This window comes from Vanellus vanellus (assembly GCF_965231255.1).
Source record: "Vanellus vanellus genome assembly, chromosome: 22".
Classification (NCBI taxonomy): domain Eukaryota; kingdom Metazoa; phylum Chordata; class Aves; order Charadriiformes; family Charadriidae; genus Vanellus; species Vanellus vanellus.
This window is the reverse complement of record NC_138927.1, coordinates 7,897,448-7,913,575: the sequence shown is the minus strand read 5'-3', so window position 1 is coordinate 7,913,575 and position 16,128 is coordinate 7,897,448. Positions and strand designations below refer to the sequence as shown.

The window sequence follows — 16,128 nt, the reverse complement described above, 5'->3', positions numbered from 1 at the left end:
AGTTAATTGGCCCCATCGTTTCTAATACTGCCTTTGACATTGGGAAGATTCCTTGTTATTAAACCAGGAAAAGACTTAGTTATTAGTATCTGCTACTATTTTAAGAAATGAAAATTTGCAGAAAGAAGTTCGGAACATGTAGCACTTCAGCACAGCTAAGATGCCTTCCCCGCCCCACGGAAAAGGCTGCATTGATGCTCACCCACCACTAGTGGCAATAAGAGGATGAGAGAAGTTAAGAAAGGCATTTGTGTTTATCCCTTTAGCTCCGCGGGCAACCTTCATGTGTTCTCCCTGTGACCTTTAACTTTCATAAAGGTCTATTTCTGCAGGAGGGACGTATCTTTGTTTCAGCACTTAACAAGCAAGGATTATTTAAAGAAATCTTAAGGAAAAAAAAAAAGTTTTATATTCATGCAATAGAATATGTTTCAGATTTGCCAGCAAGATATATTTGAAAGAGATCAAAAAATACATGCCTGTACGAGTTCTGGAAGGGGAAGCTAAAAATAGCATTACTGACGGTAAAATCTGCATAGAAGGAAAAAGCAACACCTGAGCACCCCCATGGCTGCACACACCGCCGTAGCGCAGTCCCAGCTATCACCGTCTCCCCTCCGCAGCAGAGCTGGGCCACCAGCCCAGGGGACCCGTCCTCGCGGTCCCCAGCGGAGCGGCTGCCCAGGGGCACGCGTGAAGCGGGAGCTGCTGCGTCCTCGGCAGCCGAAGCCGGCAGCCCCCAAACTGCTGCGCCGACTGCGCTAGCAAGGTGATCCTCAGAACGGGAGCGCTGCCGAGCCGTGCCTCCATTAAGGGATAAAGGAAATAAGGAGCGGGTTATCTCTGCCGCCCAATCCAATATGTTCACTCTTCCATTGGATTCTATTGACCAGCTTCAATTGCCGAAGGGATTAACCTGGCTGCTCCCAGGATTTGCGTCTGGATTACTCTGCAGGAGGAAATAAATAGTTGTAGGCTTGCTTAGGTGGGGGAAAATAGAAAGACCAAACTTACATTTCAAACCCATTCACTTGTTTTAGCAGCACATTAATGAATGAAGTTTAGACAAGCTCTTATGAGCCAAGAAAGCCCAGCTGGAATAAACAGTTCAGCGTGCTAATCCAGTTAGAGTCTCGGTATTCATCTCAGAGGGTATTGCAATATCATTACTGCATTAAGGCACAGCTACACAAAGCAGAAGGAGCAGAGGTGGAACCAGTGGGATTTTTGGTTTCATCAAGCCTGACATCTGAGATAACGCATCATTTTCATCTCCATTTGAAAGCATTAATAAAAATTTGTTAGTTCAACATGAATGCTTCCGGAAGAGGCTCCCAAATCCAAAAAAATGAATGCACCCAAATTAACTCCTGCTTATCGGGGAAGGAAGCACTATATTACTACAACATGGGAAAGGATTAAGGCAATTAAAATCTCTGAAATGAGGCTGGTAGGGTACCATCGGGGATACAGCACGGGTCTTGCAGAGGGGCAGCGGCTCTCCTGGAGGCTCAGCGCCCACCGAAGCGAGTGTCTGAATGAAAGCATTGCTCCCGACCGTGTCCCGAGTACTGCAGCACACCCACTGCTGTTTGGCATTGGCTGTCAACTGAAAACTGTTTTTCCCGGCTGTAGCGGTTCCCGGGAGCCTGATTTATCCTGCAAGGTCTCTGGCAGGACGTTCCTGAGGACACAGGCCAGGAGAAAGCAGAGACGGGGGGACAGCAGTGGGGGTTCAGCTGCAACAGCAGGAGGGTTCCCACCCCAAGGGGCTGGTGGCTTCGGGCTGGTGGCTTCGGGCTGGTGGCTTTGCAGCACGGAAGCCATCTCTGAAGCCCAGCCCAAAATTTCCACCTGATCTTTGCTATGTCTGCTCACCCTCCCGGGACCTGCGCAAATAAGAGCTGACGCCTTCTCAAGACGTACAGAGAGCTGTCACATCTCGCCATGGCCCTCCTCCAGCCGAGCTGGGCCCTGTCCCCCTCGGGGAGCCGGGAGGGTCCGTGGGGTAAAACTCGAAGCAGCTGCCACGTGCTGTTAACCTGAGCTGGTTTGCTCCCGGCGATTAGAGCACACGTCTCACACACACTGTGGGTGCCAAAAGGGCTCTTGTCCAGCAGGAGGGGACGGGCAGGTGTCGCGTGGCCCGGAGCTCCAGCCAGTGGGTCCCCAGAGCCCGCCGGCCAGGCGGGAGGGAGAGCGTTCCCGGTGCAGGGAGGGTACCCAGCGCTCGGTGCCAAACTCACTGCTCATCTTGAGCAAAGAATCATCTAGCAGGTGGCAGGATTAAGGTGCAGAAAGTTTTAAGAGCCACATCTTCCCTCCCGTTGCCTTCTAGCCGGTGTCTGGTTCTTCACCGTACGCTATCAAGCTGTAACACTCTCTTTATACTACAAAGCCAAGAGAAACTCTATGTAGTTGAGTTATTGCAACTCATTGTCTGGTGAGATGCGACTTCGGTCAGGCCTTGAAGTGTTTCCATCAACAGTATTTAAGAATACAATAATTCACACTGCATTTGCTGTAAGTAGTTGCCCGAGAGGGACTCGAGCAAAGCCGGGAGATGTACACGGCTCAGGAGAAGACGAGGTCATCTCCACAGCCGGGAGCATCCCCGGAGCTGCCCCTCTCCTGCTCCCGAGGAGGGCTCTGCTGGGGCAGGGACGGGACCACCTCTGCGCTTCGGTGGGAACGGGGGAAAGAGAGGGAAGAGCACACCAGCAGGAGGGAGCCTTACATCTCACTTTACGTTTTAATTTCAGATCTTTTCTGCATTGTTTCTACTTTTCAACAGCAAGGTCCACAGCATGACCAGAAATAACGCTATTGATTTCCAGCGCTACCTCATGCATTTTCATTATTATAGCCCCAAAGTGTTACTAGTTGGTTTTAATTAAGGGAATCCCGTGAAGCACACGGACTGTACGCACTCACAGCGGAGCAGCTGAGTTGTGGTACCGGCTTTAGTAGAGCACAGCACAGAGCAGGACACGCAGCGCCAACCCCCCGCACCCCCCAGGCCATCCCCCTCGCTGGGCATCGGCTTTGCTTGTGGAGCGGCACCGGTGCCTGCACGGCTCCGCGGTGAGGGCTCGGCCCCGAGTCACCGCCAGCCCTGCCGCGGCACCGGTCCCCCTGCGCTCAGCAGCCGCACACACAACCATGCCAAGCGGCGCAGGGCAGAGGGCGCATCGGTGAGCGACAGAATTTCTGGAGCTGGATGGGTGCCCTGCAGGTTCCCCCGACACCCCCGGGACACGCTGGGACCCAGACAGTTGCAGGAGCTTAATTCAGGATTTTGCACAGGGCGCGTGGCAGTGACCCGACACTTCGGTTCGCCCGAGTCACACGCTGCTAACCCAGCAAAGTCCCACTTACTGCCAGGCCGGAAGACGCTGGAAATGTCTTTTCCAAGTAGCCTGTACATGTATTACACGCATCAAGAAGAAAGCAATGCACAAACCCGCTGCTCAGCGCTATAGTAAGGTATATGTCTGCAGCATCCTCTCCAAATTTGCTTTCAGATGGACTGTTCCACTTACTAATCTTGGTTTTTTTCTCACTTAACTCTTTGAAACTGAAGCTATTACTTGAGTTCTGCACCAATCACCTGTAAATTAGGGGATAATTCTGGGACACTGTCCCCGATGCGGCTCTACGGCCCAGGCACGGCCGTAGTAACCACCGTGGGGCTGCTCAGCCCCCGCGGGAGGAAGAGGGGGCAGATTGTTTTGCCCAACTTCACGTGGTTTCCCCTCAGACAATCTGTTTACTGTAGAGCCACTGCGGAGAGGAGGAACGCCAGCTCATGTTCACTGGTTTATAAATAGGGTGGGAAATAGGAACCCTTCACTCCTCAGCTTTCCTGTCAGAAATCTCTTCCTTGAACGTGCTTTATAATTAAAGTCAAATTCAGCTTAGCTGCATTTTAAGCTCCTTTTACATCTCCCACTCACAAGTATCCCTTCCTCCTGAGTTTGCCTAACTTACATCAAATCATTTTTTTCCCCATTAAATTCATGATACTCTTCACTTATAGCACACAGTTTACTTTATACCGTACAACCATCACCCAGGAGATACCAGCTCACCTAAAGTGAAAGGAATAGTAGGCAGGGGAATAAAGCAATTCCAGAAAAAAAGTAAGAGGTTTTTTTAACATCCCATGGGAAGCCACTCAGTTCACCTTTCACACTCTCATCTGCAACTTCTGACCCCGTGCGCTATCCCAACGGACGGAGCGCTGCGGTAGCAGGAGATCTCGGTCTGAGGGGTCCCCGCGGCGCTGGCAGCGGGGGGGCTCTGCTCCCGCACCCCAGGTCGAGCGAAGGAAGCTTTTATCTAAAGAAGGTTCAACAAACATACCCGAGATCTACAGGTCTGCTTTATGCTCCCATCACTCCTCAGCCTCTCCCACAGCTCTGAAAACAGCCCCGGCTGCCCCAGGGAGGCAGAAATACCCACCCCGGGGAGGGCGACGAGGAGGGGGCAGTGCCCCAGCTGCAGCGCAGGGCCGCCTGCAGGCGGGGGCTGCTTCTCTCCGTCTACTTAAGAGTTTATAAAAGCAGAGTTACTTCAATCAGTAGATATTATCCCATTAACCCTTGCAGAGACCTGCCCCCACCCTCCATGCTCCCTGCAGCAATTTGCTCCTTTGTGCTAACGAGGCATGTGTTATTGCTCATGTTTATGATTGGGGGATGTATCTCATTAATTAGCTCTGCATGAATCAATAGGAGCCACTGAATGCGTAATCCTCGGTAATTCATAATGCTGTAGTGGAGGAAACAGTGTCCTTAGCATTAAATAAACAGTGATCACTATGATAAATCTTGGAATTATCACAAAACATCAAAGCTTTGGGCTTTGGTGTGAACAATTAAGCGGTTAGGTCGCTGCTGAGCAGACAAGCGGTACGGTTACACCCATTGTCACTTACCACAAAGGTGTGAAGCACAATACAATGACTAACATGCATTTTTAATTGGATTTGAATCTATTAATAAAGTTTTCCTATTCCACCTCCTCTGTAATTGGAACGGTCTTCAAATTTCCCCTTTTCTGAGCTCCCAAACTAATAATTTACCCACTTTAATTTGTGATTGACTTAGTTTGTTTAGTCATAATAATGAATATTCAGCTTCATTAGCGCATATTTGGCTCAATTCATGCTGAAACGCGTTCAGCTCTGTCAGTGTGACAGTTGGACCACTCCGCAGAGCAGCGGCTCCAGCGCTGTGGGGACACGCTGGCCACGGCGCGTGCTGCTTGTCACCTCTCCCGGCGCAGGTGGGCGGCGGGCGGACGGGCTCGCGGGGTGCCCCGTGGCGGGGAGGCCCTTCCCGGAGCTCGGCACGGAGCAGGAGGGAGCCCGGCTTCCCCGGGGATCCGCTCCCCTCTCGCTGCGCGACCCAAACCCCTTTTCCCACAGAGGCGGAGGTCGGCGTGGACGGGCTCAGGCCCCCCTCCGGTGCGAGCACCAGCGCCGCGCACGCCACGTGCCGAACCCTGCCCTTGGGCAGAGGGGCCAGCAGCAACGTAACCCCCCCCCGGGCAGCCGGGAAGCGTGGCGAGGCGCGGGCAGGGTGCCCAGCACCCCGGCGGGGACCCTGCGCCACAGCCAGGCGCAGCGAGCCCGGCACAGCCAAAGGCGCCCGTCACGGCTCCACGCAGGCTGCTCTTCCGTGGGCGCTGTTTTCTTTTATGAGATGGAAAAGATTTTTAATAGCTGATTTTGACCATTTAGGGGAATTTAAAATTCCTTTGCAGTTGGGCAGTTCCAGCGCATCCCTCTGCACCGCTGCTCTGCGCGACGCTGTTTGTAAAGTGAGAGTGCAGATGACAGGAAAATAATGAAAGCATTTTTCAGAGTAGACCCTTTTGTCATTCTCGTCTTTTCTTTCATTCCCCGGAATAAAGTGCTGCTTTTAAGTCAGCGAATCTTTCAACTGTAATTACCCTGGACATTCTGAGTTGGCAATTAAGAAATGGAAAAGAAAAAAAAAAAAAGGAAGGAAAAATAACCATTCATAAAAAATTTTGAGCATCGCACATTTAGAAAATGCCTACCCTAGGCAGATCCTTCCCACCGTGAAAGGTGTTAGTAAAGGTAGATTGTGAAGGAATAGCTAAAAAATCCTGAGCTTTTTGGTTTTTTTTCTCACAAAACGCAGAGGCACGCAGGATCAGTGGCTGCCCTCTCCCCGGGATGCTCCGGGGTGGGGGGTCCCTGCGCTGCGCTGCGCTGCCGGGATCACCCCGCGATCCCCCCTCCCCGCGGGGTCAGCACGGAGCAGCCGCCGAGACATCGATAAATAGGGGAAAAAACCCATCTCACCGAAAATGGGCTCCGAAGTTATTTTCCGGAGCCCGACCCGGAGCAGCCCGGGGAGCGGGTCCCGTCCCCAAACCCCGTCCCCGGAGCAGCCCCCGCGCCCCACCGCTCCCACCCCCAGCACGCACCAGCCCTACAGCCCGGCAAAGTCTGGTTTTTCTCTCCGTTTAACTGCATTAAAATAGGAAGATAAAAAGGCTAAAATAGGTGTCTAAATCTCCCAATTACATCTCTGGCTGCCCCCGAGCACCGGCAGCACAGGGCAGCGCAATCACTGGGAGCACTGCGCTCCCTTCTGCAGCACGCGCCTCCTGGAAACCCGCCCAAATCTATTACAGACCTTTGATCTTTTCCTACATAAAGGTTTTTCTGTAGAAAGTAGATCGGATTAAGCAGAAACAATTTTTCCAGAGAACTCTGTGGGGTTCTTTTTCCCCTTTCTCTGCTTTCTTTTAAAAAGAGGGGGGAAAAACCAGAAGCTGCTCCCAGAGAGACCCTGACAAGGGTCTGGGGCCGTCAGGTCCTGAATGGAATCCATTGCGTTAATCAAACTCAGCGTCTATCAGGAGCAAATTCTCAGCATGTGGCATAAAAATCTTGTAAAATTGAACTGTTAAATATTTAGGGCAGATGACAAACAATATGTCATAATATTTGCAGAATTGCATTTGCTATTCAGTGCATCATCTCACTTAAAGCCCTGATTTTTGGAAGCATCAACACAAGAATGAGAAACAATCAGTTGACTGCCGGTATTTGGTTACATTGTAAATGAAGTGTAGGATTCAATTTAGATTTCTTAAGTCTAATATTATATGCTACGTGCCAGGTGGGTATTAACATTTATTAGCTGGGGCTTAGCAATGAATACTTAAGAAGAATTGAATTAACATGCAATACTTGTAATTCTAATTGGGTTGAATTTTTACGTGAGGCTTCACTTCGTTGCAGGGCACCCATTTCATATTTATACCAGGTACGTTTCTATTTCCAGGTAAAACAGGAGCTAATAACTGCTAGGGGAGGATATCAAGTCTCGAGGAGTTTTATTCCCGATTTCGGTGTCAGTAACTGGCAGGGAAGGGCAGCGGGCAGAGGACGAGAAGCCGGGGCCAGCCGAGCTGAGCAGTTGTTGGGAAGAGCGAAGGGTCGCTCAGCGCTGCTGCTCCTCCTCTGCAAGGTCCACCCCTACGCCCAATTTTCGTGCTTACGAATGAATTCTTACGTTCTTCCTTAGGTGGGGGTTTCGGGTTCGGCGCAGTCCGCTGGCAGCTCACCGGCCGGGAGGGTGCGGGTGGCGCGAAGGCGGTGGCGGCTGCGGACCCGTCCGGGGTTCAGCGCTCTCCGGCGCCTGCCGGCAGCTGCCCTCGTGCACAGCCCGGAGATTTGCAAATTCCAGTTTAACCGAGAAGGCACGTTTTGTCTCCAGAAAACTGTTTTCAGTTTTCAACACCCCGTATTCAGCTTACGGTAAATTTTCACAAATTAACCAGTGGGACCCACTTTGCACTGGGATAAGTGAGAAGAGCCTTTGCTGCCGGGGCGGGGGCTCCGCTCTTACACCCGTCAGCGCTCTGCGCCTGCGCGGCGCGGCCCATGCGGGAGAGTGTGCGCAGGGAGACGCGGTGCCAGCGCTGAGCTCCGCCGCACGTAATAGGGACAGATCTGAAGGGTTTCATCGTCCTGCGGGTTTTGGAAGGAGCCCGGTCAATCGCAGCCATGAGCCGGGATTTACTTCAGTTGTGGCCCTGCTCCTCCCTTGGTGTGTCGCGGGAGCTGTGCGCCAGATGGACACCACATCCAACACTAGATTACACCGCAGGCCAATAAGACACAATAGAAAAATATACTTACAGCTGTGTTGCCTAAACCCTATATTATAGATCCTTAATAATTTTAAGCTTTCAGACCTTTTTTTTCTCCCATACATTACAGTTTAAAACTTGCTTATAGCCTGATGCGTGACCATAAAAACGACATCTGAGCACGCCTGATTTATTCGGTCACTGGTGATTTCCAGGACGAGTTTGCTGAGTTTGCACAGTCTCAGCAAGGTGGTGGGGAGGGGGCTGCTCATGGCAGGTGAGAGCCCGGGGGGGGTCGGTCCCCTCCTTGGGCAGGTCTGGGATGGGGCTGGACCACGCGTCGGGCACGGTCCCATCCAGCCGCTTCCCCCAGCGGAGACAGGAGTAAATACTGCGGCTGAACCCCGTCCCTGTGGCGACGCACGCACAAACCCCTGAACTGCTGACTAGTCCAGGCGAGCCCCAGTATTCGGTGAGGGGCCGGATAGTAGGAGCGACTGGAACGCGAGTAGCCCAAAGCCTGCAGGATCTGCCCTTGGCAGGGAAATAACCCTGCTCCGAGTGAAACCACAGAGCCTGTGGGAGCCTTTCCCAGTCCCGCTGAGGGAAACGGGTGTGATGGGGCGGCACTGGGCTCCCTCTGGCACTCTGTCCCTCGGGGGTTTCTTGGGCTGCAACGCACCGGTCACTTGCGGAGATCCGCACTGTGCTGTGAGCTGTGTGTTGCGGAAATCAAAAGTTTCCTGGCGTTCTCCTTGCCCTTATCTCGATGGGGATCTATTCCTAGGAGATTATGATGCTGCTTTTTTTTTTTTTTTAATTAATTGAGCCTGCTTAAAAAATAAAAATGCCCATTTCATTTTAATCATGTATTATGCAAATTAAAAATGTAAATATCATTAAGAAATCTGTTGCTAACTTAATTTATTTCTGCTGTAGCACTGCTGAAGGCCTTTGATCTCAGATTAGCGCTTTGATCCGCTGCCGTGGTCGGGGTTACGCACTGCTGCTGTGGTAAATGCTCTTCCTCAGATGTAAAACATGCGACACCAGAACAGCTTGTTCAAAGAAACGGCAGAGGAAACATTGCCAATTAGGCCAAGCGAGTAGGAGCTGCAAACGAGAAGTTTGCTTCTAGAAGCCGCAAGCCGTGCCGGCGTGCCCGGCGGTGCCCCGGTGCCGCGGGGATGAGCCGTCCCCATGCCGGACACACGGACCGGGACGCAAATGCCTGTGGGAAACACACCAAACCTGCACGGCCCATGGACCCACGGGGAAAATCCTATCAGAGGCGGCATCCCTCTCCAGACCATCCCTGTCTGCTGTTCATTAAAAAAACAAGCCGCCATATTCCATTAATTTCTCATTTAGCACGAGTAAAGTGCTGATACGTACATTTTAGCTATAGCGGTTTTAATCAGTTAATTTAACCAGAAACATTAATAATGTATTTCTTTGCCACTTGACTGCTCATCTGTTAAACGGCTTATACATAGGAGAAGAATGTCACCCCCTGCGACATGAAGTACCTAATACAGTGCAAGTGAAATAGGATTTTGCATATTCAATATCAAAACAAGAAAAGAGGGAAACGCCGTCTCTGGGGGGTGGATCAACCTGCTGTGATGGGCTTTCTGTCCTGGCAGGCGGGAAAATCCCTCCTGACGGGACACACACATTCTGCGTATCTGATTTTCTGCTTGAATTCCTTTTCCTGGCATTACTCAGCAAGTACCTGGCCATCCGTTATGCTGCGGAATGTGGTGGAGCGCGAGGTGCCGGGAGCGTTGCTCGGGGGGCCAGCTCCCCCCGCCAGCCCCAGCGGGTCCCCGGGACCCCCCCGGCGGGGAGCAGCGCTGGGGGACGCGCGGCGGGCAGGGAGCCGAGCGCGGGACCGTCCCCCTCCGACATTCGGCTCTATGATGAAGTGTCCCGGCGGCGACTGTGCGGCAGTGCCCGCGGAGGCTGTCGGTGCCATGGGGCTGCCGTTAGGGTTAGAAATCTGAATATTCACATTTGCTTTTGGCCACGCTGTGGGGACGGGGAGCTCCCGGCCACCGCGGGGACCGGCGGTTCCCCTGTATCTCTCCCTCCCCTGAGCTCACGGCGGGTTCAGTGCTCAGCGAGAGGTGTCTTCCCTGCCCCATGTCTTGCCTCATCCAAAGGCCGTTAGGGAGCAAATCCGGCCGTATAAGCCGGGGCAGTCATGGACCCCCCCGCCAGGCTATTTGAGCGGCAGACGGAGCACGGAGGGGCTGCGCTGAGCCCCCGCACGGCTCTGTCTCTCTGTGGGGTACTGGGGACACGGGGAAGCTTCCAGCTGGGCCGGTACATCACGGGCTTCGTCAGCCCGCAGAGGCAGAGGGAACACTGGGGCCCTCGGAAAACACAGCTGGAAACACCCGGGGCCCGAGAGCCAGCGACAGTGCCGGGAGAGAAACGTTCGTCTGCTCGGGGACAGGGCCCATCCCTTTTTCACTCCCTGTAAGAGATGCGTACTGAGTGCAGGCGGCGTGTGAGTGTGAGCAATCCGGACACACCGGCGCTGAGGTCATCCTCTTCCCGCATTCGGAGTCGGATCCTCCTCCCGGGTTTTTAGCAGTTAGCGTCCGGGCAGCGAGCAGCCCCTGAGGGCCGGGGACAGCCCGGGCCAGTGAGCAGCAGCCGATTCCTGCGCGGGGTCCCTCGTGCGTGATGCACGTCTGTGAAGCCTGAAATTGCTTTGGATACGCGGCTGTGCTGCATCGCGTTCGGCAGTGCCACGCTGGAGGGACAGGGCTGATGCACGGTCAGCAGCAGTTTAAGGGGACAGGAACTCGGATCCTGCCGCGCCGCTGTTCTGTCACAATCAGAAACCCATTAATGGACCCAGGAAATTACCCCCAGTGCCTTCCCAGAAGGTCTGTTTCAATAAGTTCTGTTTACTGCCCTTGCGCTGAGCCCGCCCGCAGTCCTGCCGCGGGGAGCACGTCCGGCGCTGCTGCGGTCGGGCACGGCCAGCCCGCCGGGAGCCCGGGGAGCTCCGGCAGAGGCTCCCGCACGTCTTGGGGGCGCAGGGACTGCCCGGGAAGCAGAAAGGGCTCTCGACGGAACGGGTGCAGAAGGGTGGGAGCCCCCGGCATTCCTCGGCACTGCCTCACCCCTCGATTTATAGGACGATGTTGTTTCTGGTTGGAGAAGACCAGTGGGCATCGACATCAGTCACAGCCCCATTCAACGCCCGGCTGAACGAGGGACCAACTCCGGCTCCAGCCACATTTACTTGTGGAGCGTTTCAGAGTAGCAGCTCCCTGGGGGAAAGCGCAAGGAGAAATTTCTTGGGAACATATTTGTCATTGCTTTTCCTTTTTTTTTTTTTCTGGTGATATTTATTGCCTTCTGGATTTCGCTGCTTTCACTGCAGTATTATTGCATCTGAGACTGTGACAGCCCTGCGCTGACGGGCAGTCGCTGGGAGTTTTAGCTCCGTTCCCAGCGCACAACCTCGTGCTCCTGGGAACTTTGTTCTACTTCCCACCAGTGTTATCTCATTTCTCTCTATCAGTACAAGCACCGGCCCCGGAGGGACCCGGACCACGCGTTGGATGAGCAGAAGCATCCGTTCTCAAGGCTTTCCTGGGGGAGATATGTCTTGTGCAGAAGCGCTCTCCTCCTGTGCTGCTCCTCGGGGACGTGCCGAGCGGCACCCTGGAGGAACGGGCGCTAAATGAAGCGTACTGGTCTGGATCAGCCCGTTTGCTGATGCCGTCCCCAAAACAGAGCCCATCAGAAGAGGACAAATCTCCTTGCCGCAGCCAGCCCTGCTGTTCAACACGACAGACGTTTTGTGACCTCAGAGAAAAAATACACAAAATTTGGGGCAGGAGAGGCCCATGAGATGGAGGCAAGAGCTCTGGCGTCCCGGAGGAGCGCGGGCTGGCTCCATCCGCAGTACGAGCTGTTTCAAAACGAGTATTTCTTCCCGGATGTCACATGGAAAGAGACTGTCAGAAAGCTGTCTAAATGTGTTAACAACACTGTCAGCGGGGGAGAGAAAAGTGTTATCAGAAATAGTTGTTCTTCAAAGCTAAGTAACTCAGTGATTTTATAAGGAGTAAGAGATAAGAGATCACACCACACACGAGGGCTGTTGGAATATTCTTTCTGAGAATGAAGCTGTTTGTTTTGTTAAAAAGGGGAAGAGGGAAGAAAGCGAAAACCTAAAATACTTTGACTTTCTTGACTTAGCTTTCGAGAAAGCTAAAAATAACTCCGACTGCATTCAGCCTGCGCCGCCGCAGCTCAGGATGGGCTGCAGCGCTGGGAGAGGATTCCCACCCCATTGCCCCGGCTTCGTCCTGGCGCCCTCCGGGGGCCCTTCCAAAGGTCTTCCAGCGTCACCACCGGGGGACGGGAGGAGCGCAGCGCATCTTCGGGTGATGCACACAGACCTGGGCCGGTTCTGGTGGACATCAGTGGGATTTGGGGTGTTTTGTGGGACCCAGACTTTACCCCGACCAGAGAGGCTAACTTTCTGTTACTCGGAGCGAGACCCCCTGTTTAGCAGCTGAACCTCCGCGGCGTGCGCCGGCCCCTTCCCCGGGTCTGCCCCCCCGCTGCTCTGCCGGGCTCGGTCGAAAAGAGGAGCTTCAGGCGTTTGCTTTGGATTCTCATTTTGAATTTTTGAACCTCTCCACCTCAGCAGCAACGTCAGTGGTCATCTAACGAAATAATAAGATGGGAAGGTGATTCTAATTAGCCTGTTTTCTCATTCGCTGATTGGCATTCTCTGGAGAGCAATTAGCCTGCATTAAAGGTAAAAGACAACTGAGTAATTATTTAACCTGCCTGGTGACTGATATTTAAAATCCAGGAAGTCAGATGTAATAATGGATGACTCCAGCAAAAAAATATGTAGAAGTAAGTGATAACAGTTGGTAGCGTTTGCTCCTGTCCCGCCTGAGAAGGTATCGGCCGGCTGCGCTGAGGCATCTCCTAGGAGGCTGACTGCCAGGCCTGGACCCCGCTGCACTAAAGGCCGGACAAACATGGCATAAAAAGAAGGTTTTGGGGGACAAACACATGCAAACAAACGCAACCTGAGGTTGTTAAACCTCAGTGGGTGCTGAGCAACTCCTGGCGCTGCAGTGCGGAGCCCGTGGGCTGTACTGACTGGTCGGGGAACCAGCACGGTCCCTGCCTGGATGCAATGGGCGGCAAATCCTCTCATGAACATCAGGAGGATGTTGCAAATCATGACACACCTCCGCACAGCCGTCTTTTACCTGTTTGCAAAGCTACGGGAGTTAAAGAAAGAAGGAAGGGGGAGGTGGGACCCGAGCAGACAGAGGCAATGCTGGGGACGGGTCGTTAGCGCCAGGTCAAGTGAGCAGCATCAATTAGTCTCCAAGAGATTCGAAATCGTAGAAGACAGGGTGGAGGCAGAAGTGGTTTAGCGACAGATGGCAACACCAAAGGACCTTCAGTTTTACTATCTCAGATGAAACTTGTTTATAAGGAGTATATAAAAGTGGAAACTGTTTTTTGTTGACTTTTTATAGCCCATTGACTTTCTATATTTTTACAAGAGTGAAGTCGCAGTGAGGTTACTGTGGTGAGACCCACACGCGATCAGTCCCTCTGGGCAGAGCTGACCAGGTTTGTCGGTCCGACCCCGTTGCAGCGGATTGCCCGGCGCTGCGGTGCCTCACCTTCCCCGGTGAGTGCTGCGGGGGGCGCGCGGGGTCCCCCCAGCCCGGTGAGCAGCCAGCTGATGTCGCATCCCTCATTCTCTCAATGGCGCGAGCTGATACTCTCCATTTTGCTCAAATGAAAAAGCTGCAACAATTATTTTCATAATTAGCTGGCTTTTCAAATTAATGCCAGTTATGCCATGTAATCATGATGAAGATTATGCATTAATCAGCTGTTTCAAGCCGGTTATTAGGCTCTTTAAATAATGATGGGAATGAACATCTCTGAAGGAGAGGCGCGCAAGCCAAGAGGGACGGCAGCGCGCGGCGAGCGGGAGCTGCGGAGGGCCGGGGCTGTGCTCAGTGCGCCCGGCTGCCGCGCGGATCGGCCCTCGGATCGCCCGTCCCCCCTCCCTGTCTGAGGACAGCGCAGGCTGTGGCGCGCGGTGGCTCTTCCGCACCTCAGCAGCCGCAGTAGATTTCGCATTGTCCCGAAGCATTCGGCACGCAGCGGTACAACCCCACAGACGCTACTTCTGCCTGTCTGCTCTCCCATTGCCTGGCACTAAATTCAAGGTATTGGGTGGCTGCACAGAAAATTCTTTTCTGTCAAAAAGCCTATTATAGCCAGTTGGATGTCTGGAACGTGAATTTATTTGGGGCCAAACACCAATAATCCGCATACCCAGTCCTGTGTTCTATCGTAATAAGACATGCTCCAAAGCAGCCTTGAGAGCTCTGGGCGAGGAGGAAGCCTCACGTCAGCTAGTTGATAATCAATGTAACGTGAACCCAGTTATCACTTCAGAATGATGCTAGAAAACAAAAAATCCTTTGCTAAAATCTTCTGGACAGTAAAGCTTTGAACAGAAAGGCGGGGACGAATCTCACGCTCACTTTAGTTTTGTTTATGGTTTCTGCTGTAGTATTGTGTATGAACTTTCTTTGCCCTAAGAAACTTAGATTGAGCTACCAGCACGTGCAGGCTTTGAGAAGGATAAATAATTTTCCTTGCACCAGTCAATAACCAAATGTTTTGGCACGATCCAGTCAGAATGAGGCACGGGGACAGTTTTCCTCGGCTCCTGCCTACACCGCTAGGCATTCTAGATGGAAAACCTGGTCATAAGTGACTTGCTTGAAGACTGCATGGGACTGAAATGGGTCTCCAGAGTGAGCGTTCAGCCTTTTTTTCTTTATTCTTCCCCCTGTTACCCGAGTTAGTACTCAGATCAGTAATATTTTTTTCTGCCAGAGACATGCAGTGAACAGCTTAAACATTTTTGGATGTTTATGAATGTAAATTAATTACTGCCCTCACTTTACAACGGGGGACACAGATGCTCAAAGTCCGCAGGAGGAGGGAAGTGACTTGCCGTGGCCATGGGGAGCAGAAGTCAGAGGCCTTCTGCAGCTTCCTCTGCGGCCTCGCTGAGCAAGCGGCCAAGCATCGCTGCTGCGGTTCGCTCAGCCCACGGCTTCGGCCGGGCCCGCGGGAGGGCGCACAGAGCATGGCTGCCAACAGAGATGTCCGCTTGGCTCCTGCCACAGTGGCACTCCTGGCTTACACCAAATTGCCACGAAAACCATAGATAATGTGTTTTGGCTCCTGGAGGGTTCATGCCGTTGCTTGAAAGCTAGGAGGGCTGAGAAGACATCTGTTGTCTATAACAAAACATTTTAGGTCTACCTTAAATTGAAGAGGAAGATTTTCCTTCCGTTAATGAACCCAGAGACCATCTGTTACCAATTGCACTTGCTTATCTCGCTCATCCATTAATTATTTTGGTTTACTTTTTAATAAGACAGAGCAAGGTTCGTGTGTCTTCCCGTGGTTCTGTGCGGGGCGCAGGACGGTGCCTACGTCTCGGAGACAAGGACGTGCAATTACATAATTTACGCTTGCACCGAGTCACTTCAATTAGAGTGGCTGCCGGTGGGGACCTGAGGACAAGACTCACAGAGCCAAGAAAGCCAGCGATGCTGTGACATGAGCTTGCTGCCCTTGGGGAGGTGTAATGGCATTAACAACTTTTGAACACGGGAAAGCATGCGTTCAAGATGTGCATTATTGAGCAGATAAGCTGTAGGGTAGGCAAATTCAGAAGTCTCTGTTGGTCTGAATTACAAACTTGGATAACTAAACATGAGGAACAATAAAAGATGAGAAGGGCACTAAAAATGGCACTAAAAATGGCACTAAAAATAGCAAGCAGCAGTGCTGCACCGCCTGCCTCCTGCGTGAGGACTCGGAGGTGGGTGGACAAGGCGGGGGGGGCCAGCGCGGCACGGAGGGCAGCGCCGGCTTCGTACCGCA

General features: G+C 52.7%; 1 protein-coding gene across 1 annotated transcript in view; it reads left to right on the top strand.

Moving 5' to 3' along the window:
• The window catches only part of GRIK3 (glutamate ionotropic receptor kainate type subunit 3), a gene marked incomplete at both ends in the record, with an annotated part of 117,959 nt that overhangs the window by 47,658 nt on the left and 54,173 nt on the right, over positions 1 to 16,128 (top strand). The window lies entirely within an intron of this gene.